Genomic DNA, 9539 nt, shown 5'->3' on the forward strand with positions numbered 1-9539 from the left:
ATTTTTACTAAACCAGACTAATTTTTATAGGCAACCATCTTGTTTTCTTTACCATTCATACTGTTCAGGGTTGTGGGGAGCTGTTGCCTATCCCAGCCAAATTTGGTAAAAACAAAGCCTATAACCTGATGTGGTTTCCTGTCAATCATAGCAAATTTATAGGAATATATTTAAAAAATAATTTGATTTGAATACTCCGCTTCAAAATCTAAAGCTTAAAGCTGACTAATCGGCATTTTGGCATATTGACGTCCGATCTGCCAATTTACAGTGGACTTATGACTCACCCTTGCTGGCAAATATATGGACTCTAATACTGTGGAGCAAAAAAATGTCTGGGCAACAAGGTGACAGTCATCATAATCTATGCTGTTATGAGAGTACAAAAAACTGGTTCAGCTATTCTGTTATTATTCATATCACAACACCTTAACAAACATCACAACACTTGAGTGGCCTTAACATACCGTGCCATAACACTTGTCTCAGCACGGCCGTGTGGAAATATTTTGTCAGCTGTCTATCCTGAAATACAATAAAAGCACATGAAATGGAAGCAGTGAGAGATATGCCACATTTCAGGCACAGCGATCAAGTTTACAAGGAGAAGTCAGCGTTGCTGTTGCAATTATATCCTTCCAACATGTCATTTTTGCAAAACTGCTTATTTCATGTAAACACCAGTCAATGTAAAGATCTTTCTTTTATCAAAAACTGCTTAGGTCCTGACATCAGAGACCACAGCAAAACCTGTCTGTTTCTGTAAAAGAAAAACTAATAATACGTGGGAATTCTAAACAGAAACATTTATAACATCAGTATCATCTTTCTTATTATTTCACATCAGTCACTCTAACAGACGACAAAGACAAAGCAGCTGCTTCTATTTGACTGATGTCAATTCATCATGGAGGTCTTAAGAAAAGGCTGCCATAGGCCAATGCTCATGTCTTTACTTTTGTTCTGAGTCATTCTGATGGCAAGCATTAGGAAGAAGCAAGCCTGCTTCCCTGAGCTTTGTTCTCTGTTGACTCCCAGTGTGAGTTCCGTGTTAATTGGGTAAATGACGGTGTGTGTACAAACGGTGCCACCCAGCACTAATGGCGAGACCAGCAATCACAACAAAAGGGTCGCACCAACTAAGGCTAAGTTTGTGATTAAAGCAAAGCCGCCATGGTGAGGTGCAACAAAATGGCATACAGTGAGCTTTGAAGCTTATTTATGGCACGTTATCTAATCCCTACCACCCGTGGCTATGAATGAGTTATGGATGTATTATTCATGTTAATGTATGGCCGTAACCCGTATGCAGATTCATAACAAAGGATTTCTTATTTTTTTGCACCTCAATATGACCAATTATTTTTCAATCTTGCACCAACTACAAATGGATGAAATAAAAAGTCAGTCAGTGTTTTGAAGTTTGATTGAGCATTTCATTTGCCTATCTGTCTTGGGATGCTCACACTCAAGCAAAGAGAGTTCTTGGTGCAAATTGTCTTCACTTGAGGGAAGCCAAAGAACCTAAATGCTTTAGACTCATCTAAAAGCAACAAAAGGAACAAAAGGGTCCAAAAATAAAGACATTTGAATTAAAATTGTGTCTATTACACTTGTGGATATATTGTAATTGGAAGCGAGAATATTCCCAATTTATCAAAAATTAGATATTAAAAAATGTGTCTTTTTCTGACGCTAACATGAAACAGCTGAGTAAAACACAAACACTCTTCTCAAACAGGAGACTTCTTGATATGTGGGTTTATCGATCGGCCATCCAATCACTGTTAGTGGCATTTCTATGAGATTGCTGTCATGATCTTCATCTGCATCCCATCTCTGGTCTGCAGATCGGAGTTCATGTAACCAATAGTATGCCAAATTAAAGAATGTATGATCAGGTATTTGAAAGTTTTGTCTCTGCCTGGAGTAAATCCTAATAATTTGCAGCAACTAATACATGTTTAATTAGATATATATATTTCATGATGTTCATTTTACGCTAAGTCCTCTTTACTAATGTTGCCAAGTGCTCCAAAGTGCAGCTCAAATCTGCTTGGAATACTTCAATAATATTTATTGTACTTTATTAATTCCATTAGGGAGATTCTTTGCACTAAGCTGGATTCTTTTCTCATACTTTAGACAGAAAGATTGGATTCACATGCAAACATTATTATATTAAATGCACTCAGAGGGAAAAATATATTATGAAGAAATACGGATGATTATGGACGGGTGCCCAGGTCACCAATGAAGGGCGAATGACAGACCGGCAAATTTCTCACCTCTGGGTTTAAAGAAATATCACACATAACAGAAGGCATAAGGAAGTTTGGTATTTGTCGTGTGTTGATAAAACTCACACTTTCTCAGAGCTTGGCTGGTAAATTAGAGTGTTATCATGTACCTTCAAGTTATAAAAGGAATTGATGACTGCATCTTTTCCATCTTCATACAAACTCCAAAACTTACACAGTTCTGAATATCAAATGATTAGTTTGAGTTAAGCATTAATTGTAACATGTTTTGCTATATCATAAGCTCACACGTTTCCTCATAAACATTCAAGAAATTGAATGAGAAACTCCCAGTTTGAACAAAAAAGGATCATCTCCTGGGACAGAATTCATACTAGTACTTGTTGTGAGTGGCTTTTGTTTTACAGCCCATGATTCCGAACAAAGTTCATGAAGATTGATAATAAATAATATTATGATATTCTTTAGTGAGTACTGATCCAGTGCACACACAATACAAAATTTGTAGTGAGTGCCACAGACAACACTGTTACTAGTTAATATTTTTAGTAGTTGGTTGAAATAGTCAGCAATAGACCTGTTGCTAAAACCTTAAATTGCTTTTAATAACATGACATTGTTTGTCAATGTATTGTACGTATGCTCTAGTCTAGTAACTTTCAGAGGAGCACGCAGCAGCAGCAACACCATCAGCTAGCAATGAATATTTTGTAATCCCACCGACGGTAAAGTGATTTTTTTAAACCTTGTAATTATTGTTACAGGAGGTTTGATCTCATCCACCCTTATGTCTCTTTCTTTCACTGAACCATTTGTTCCCCTACTTCTCAACCCAGCCAGTCAAGCAGACGGCTGCCCCGCACCGAGTCTCTGTTCTGTTCAAGGATTCTTCGTTAGAGCTATTATTTTTATTTCCTTTGCCACTGAAGTACTTTCTTATAGTGTGTTTAGTTGGTTTTTCTTTAATGCTGAGGAGTGGGCTTCTCAATCTGTTCCCTATGTTAAGTGCCTCAAGATCATGTTGTGAATTGGCGCAAAATAATTGAAAATGACTTGACTTGCTCAAATGGTAAAATGTCGAGAGCTCACTGGAAATGAAAATGCATTAGAGCACATGATGGTGGATGGTCACCGAGACAAATAAGTGGTGCTGGATTTATAACGTCGTCAATCATGATAGGCAAGAGTAATAAAAGATCAGGAAACAAAGACATCAGATGTCAGAAACTTGAGTTTATATATTTTACATAAAAATACATACTACTAGAAGAAATGAACTTCATTTTAAACTTCTACAAGAATAGCCTTTTCCCCACAGATTTATGAAGCAGTTACAGCTCAGTTACATGTGATGACTTAAAAAATAGAATATATTATAATATTAGAATATATTATTGCACCTAAAATTAATGAACAGTTCATATTGAATAAAATGTATAATTTTATTATTGGTTATCACTTATATATTTTTTTTCAAATATGTGTTTCAGGTTTTCAGTTGGATTAAAACAGCATCTTCCGTGGTTTTTATCTGATCAAATGCAACGCCTTACTTTTGAAGGCTACGGTACAACACATCAGGAAAACGATGTATATGTGTGACATATGTGTAAACCACAGCGCGCGTGTGTGTGTGTGTGGGTGTGTGTATCTGTGTGTATGTGCGTGTGCCACTTTCTCCTTCTGACTGAAGGAGAAAAACAGCCAGGGAGAGTCTATCAGTGTGGCACCCTGCTCCAGAAAATTCTTGATGAAGCAAAGGTTGTCTTCATTAGGTGCATTAATATTCATGACAAATGGTAATTTTGACACAGAAAAGGTCTCAGTAACCTTTTCTCGTGCATTTTTTTTCACTTCTCAAGGAAATTACAGTCCGGCAATGACTTAATTAATGCTTGGTTTCCTCGCCAAGTCGTTTGAGGGCCTGTCACTTTGAGGTGGGATATCTGTCTCATAGCGACAGCAATTGAGAGGGAGAGATAGAAAACAAGAAATGGAGGGGTTTTTTTTTGTAGTGATGGGGAGAGACATGATCAGTTGATATAACGTGTTCTTATTTATCTTTGAACCCTCCATCTCTCCTTTGACTCCACCTCTATACCATTGCATTCAACCCATCCACATCTCTGCCTCTTTCATCCTCTGTACGTTGTGGCGTGTCGCCCTCAAGGCCCTGAAGGCCTCGAATTTCAGCCTGCAGATCATGAGACGTGACAGGATGTGACTGTTCACTTTCCTCTCTTTATCATCTCAGGGATGCTTCTGCAGCAAAGCTTCACAATGCCACTGAGCAGCGGAGCACTGCAGCCCTCCATGCATTCGCCTTCTTCGAGCTGGCGTCGACATAAAAACAATTCATGTCACACAGCGTCACCGGTGGGGAACAGCTCATGGACATCTGACTTATTTGACATATCACCTCTGTTTGAAGGAATTTTACTCATACGGAACTATATTTATGAGCATATTTGAAAAGAACTAAAATACGTATGTTGTTCACCTTTGATTTTGCTGGATCTCTAATTGATTTATATCCAACGGAAGATAATAATATGATATTAAAGCAATGTCTATGATGATATGATATGAAAGCAATGTATACAATCGAACACACGCAGAAGCACACGCACACGCACACACACACACATTCTGGTATAAACATCAGTGTCCCATACATGTGCATATCTGAATGTAACAACAAACAAACAAAACGAACTGAAGTTAGATTTACCCGCAGGGTGGTAATTAAGGGTGCTTGCTCTTTGTCTTCCCATCTTCCTCAGAGTTATTATATCATGTGGCAGTGTATTAGTTGTTTATTGCATTTTAACCCCTTAGAAACACATTTTTATGTGACTCTAACCAATCATCACACTATCTGTCAGCTCCAACAGTATAGACAATATACAAAACCACACGCATTCACATGCGCACGGACACACACACAGATCAGAACACAAAACACACATAGCAATCTACACCACTCAGTCCTTCCCTCTTGTTCTTAGACAGTAAAACATTTGAACATAAGGCAGCATTTCCTTTATCATGTCCCATAAAAAACTGTAATTTGCTGGAACCCCTTGTAGCACAATATGGAAGGCAGTGTGTTTTCCTGATAATGTAGAGATGACAGATAGCTCCGTACTGGGAGGTTTCACTTCACTCCTGGTACCAGTGTAATAAATTGCAGAAAGAAAGAAGGAGGAGAGAAGGAAAGAGGCAGTCAGAGGCAAGCAAGAGATGGGGTAACAGATAGCAACTCCTTTGACATCTCTCTTCTCTGGCCAGTGGAAGGCTGCACTGATTTTACGCTATAAAAATATAGGATTAATTAGGCCGGCAAGGGAAGGCAGCCCTGTCTCATTACTGGCAGACTACCCCACCATGTCCTACCCCCCTCACCCCCCGAAAAAAAAGATATCGCCACTGACAAAGCTGTCGCACTAATGCCAGAAGACATAGTCCTCTTTTTCTCTGTACATCGCCCTTATTATCTTATTTAAAGCCACTTAAGGAGGGTCCCAAAGGTGGACAACACAGTGGATTCTCCTCACTGTGCACCACTTTAATCAGGGCTTCTCCTCTCTTTTCACCTTAGTTACACAGAAGAAAATGTAGCTTTCGCTGACTTTCTCAGATGAGCGCCACATGTGTGACTGGGTGGGACACTGGTGGCACACTTTCCACTTTGTCACAGGAATAATTAGTCTACGGAGACTGTGTTGATCCTCTGTTCTTCTTTCTTCACCCATTTTCAGAGTTAACGTGTGACACAGTCATCGTCTGCCCCTTCCTCTGAAACATCAGTGACGCTCCATCATACACTGCTCAGGGTCAGCTCGTTATTCTTAGTCATCGAGTGCATGGAAGATCACTATAGAGGATTTTTCCCATTTTCAAGTGATCATTGAGTTGATAATCTTGCAAAGATTGCTTTGCTTCATCATCGTCAGTGCACAACTGCCACTGCAACGGAGGTGGGGGTCTTTTGCTCAGTTTTATTGCAAAACTGTCTGTCTGTCTGTCTGTCACATTAACCCATTGTCTTTGCCTCTTCAAAGAGGACTTTGAGGAAGAGGACAGACAAAGGTTTAGGGGTAAGAGGGAGGAATGGAATTCAGCACAAATTTAGCCATGACCAGAATCATGCACATATTTGCACATTCAGCAAAAATTAAGTCAACAAATAATAAGAAATAATGGACCAACAAGCACAGCAATTTTATAATGTGGAACATACAAGTAATAAAGGCAAACAATTTCCATCTTCAACTCTGAAGCATTATGAGATGAGATCATCGACACCCTATTGTCTATGGAAGTCATGTCACATATGCGCCAAGTCACGTTTTCTGCACGTTGGCGCCTCACATGTACATACCAATGAAGGAAGTAGAGATCTTCACATTTTTAAGCTGGAAATACAGTCCCTATGTTGGTTTTGTGTCAACTGATGATGAAAATATTAAAGTTGTTTCAACACTCCACACTGTCGACAAATTGTATCAAGGAAAAAAAAAGACATCAAATTTGAAACATTTGGAGTCGCAGCATGGTACATTCACGCTTTCAAAGTCCCAGCTTGTGTGAAGTAGAGCTGCGACTAATGCAGGAGGTTGTTGAATTTTTTTATTTTAATGTACATTAAGAAGTTTGACCATTATAGAATCAACAGTGAAGTATGTTATGTAAAATTAAACCTCTGACGGCGAGACAGACGTGCCAGCAACATGCTCTGCCATTCCGTTCAATTCAACCAGATAATTACCATGACAGCTTCGAACATAAGGCTATGTTGACCACTTCTTGTTTTGTCCAGGCGAATGTTCGATGTCTGAAGAACAACAAGACGTGAGACTGTCAAGAGCAGCCACTCGTGACTGTGACCTTGTTGCCCTGTGCACCATGCACACCTCGACGCCAATTGCAACATGTTGTGGAGCCGACATCACAAAACCTAATTAGATTGTTGAGTCAATCAGCATCCCACAGGTACCTAACATGGCTGTAGAGAACAACAAACCTTTCTAATTGCCTTGAGAATGATTACACCTCTCACCAGGATGAGTGCTTCAAACATGCTTGTTTTTGTTTTCGATTGCCTTGTTATTACGTACGTTAATTGCGCCATGCAAACCCGTTGGAGCGAGCTTGGAGACGGAAGTCGAAGTTGATAGCAGTCAGTAAAATAAGACAAACTGGGCTCCTGCAGTGGAAATAAAACAATTTCAACCCACCAAACTGTTGTTCAGAAGCATTGTTAGAGCGTCACCTACGCCAAGCGACGAACATAATTAGCCAGGTTGCACTGCGATAACGCCTACTGTCACTCCTCATTTACAGGGCCGGCTGGAACTCTACTCAATTAAGTCATAAAACATGTTCTTTGCTAGTACGCGCTACCACACTGATGCCACCAGACTCTAGCTAAATTGCTAAAAAAGTTATGCAAGGAAAAAAAAAGTTCCTCATTGAAACTTTGAACTCATTTAAACTTCTTCATCATAATATAGTTCTGCAAAAACTCACCTGCGAGTGAATATGCAACACTTTATGTAAATACATTGAAAGAGGCTTTGCTGTCTTAAAAATATATCACCAATCTTTTGATGAAATACGGAATCACACTTAAAAAATGAATTCCGGAGGACGTTTACCTCAATAACAAAAATAATAATCAAAGAAAATGGACAGACTGGGAATAGATGAACCGATTAGAATAGCTGTAAAAATGATGGACGACAAAGCGTTAAAGTACTTATTCGAATGTAAATACAAATATGAATACTTTCCATAAACTTCTCCAGCTGTCTTTTTACTTCCTAAAATATGGTGGATTTAAAATCATGAAAAGGGAGAACTGTGCAACATTACGGGGAGTAATGAAAGTGTCCCCCCAGTATTTATGTGCTCACCTACTTGTCACGGTAATGTTCCTTCTCAGGAGTGTCAGCAAGCTGCGACGTCTGTTTGTGCCCTACACTACAGAAGTATAAAAACAGCTATATTAGCACGGTGGGATTTATGCTCTCAAGCAAATATTGCCAGCTCCTCAAATGCAGGCCAGTTGTGGTGGCAACTGGAGACCTGAGTGCTGGAAAAGAAATGTGGTCTGATGCAAATGTTGGCCTGCAGTCAGAGCCCTAAAGTCGAACCTGAGGCAGTTAGCCTCGTCCCACACTGCCTTGTACACTACAGTGGATGCAAAGTCGCCATACTAAAGTTGCGTTGTCGCCGCTCACCTCACTGCTTTTCCACTAGGAGCTCTCCAGGGCCACCTTCTCAGCAACACTCACCCGTCTATGCACTGATGACTGAGGCCCTCACCACGCCTCTCAAAAGGGGTAAGGCTCCTCTACAAACTGAGATATGTCAGTATTAAAAATGCCAGAGATAAAGTATGTACATGCACCGTTCGCGGGAAAGGAGTCAGCACAGGTGTCATAAAGAAGCACAGTCTTACATGACTGCTGATCATCTGGGAAGAGTCATTTTCACTGGTCATAATCCAACAGTGTATAATACAGTGCACAATCCTCATCTATTACCCTGGACAAAGTTTTTATTAACTTCTATTTTAGAATATGTTCTCAAATTCTGGTGCGTTTGATTGCAGTTGCTCAAACTTACAAAGCAACCATTACATTTGAAATTCCACATTTCAATTCTAGAAAAGAGTAGCACCGTTATACATCAGTGTTTCCCAACCAGGGGTACATTGGGCGTATTGCAGATGGAAGTTAGAGACATTTAATTTTTATTTTGATAGAATAATTTAGTTTGTTACATGGCCCTATGTTTGGCTCACGACCGGTTCAGAGTGTAACCCACCTACCGCCCAAAGACTGCTGAGATTTACGTTCACTCAAAATTAAACATCATCAGAAGAGGGTGGTCTAGTTTTACCTAAGTAAGAGTATTGTTACTAAAAATAAAAAGCAGTTCCAACACTTCCAAAGTGTTGAGCAACATTCTCCCATTTGAAAGACATCAAAGAGTGGCCAAAAATATGTGTAACTTTCTCCATTGTACAATGTGACTTAGTGTCTGTGTGAAGCATTGTGCAGCAGTTTAGGCACAAGTAAGAGCAAAGAGAAGCATTTTAAGTTGACATAGGCATTGACCACCAGAGATGCCCACACCATGACTGGCAATGGTCGGCTGACTTATCCCCCCATTTAAGTTTCGGCGACACAAATTCATGTGTATAATTTTCTTCCACAATGTAAAAAAAATCAAGTTGTCTGTATGCCCCCAAATAGCTCAAATTATGTT

This window comes from Syngnathus scovelli, chromosome 9 (assembly GCF_024217435.2).
Source record: "Syngnathus scovelli strain Florida chromosome 9, RoL_Ssco_1.2, whole genome shotgun sequence".
NCBI classification, from domain to species: Eukaryota; Metazoa; Chordata; class Actinopteri; order Syngnathiformes; family Syngnathidae; genus Syngnathus; species Syngnathus scovelli.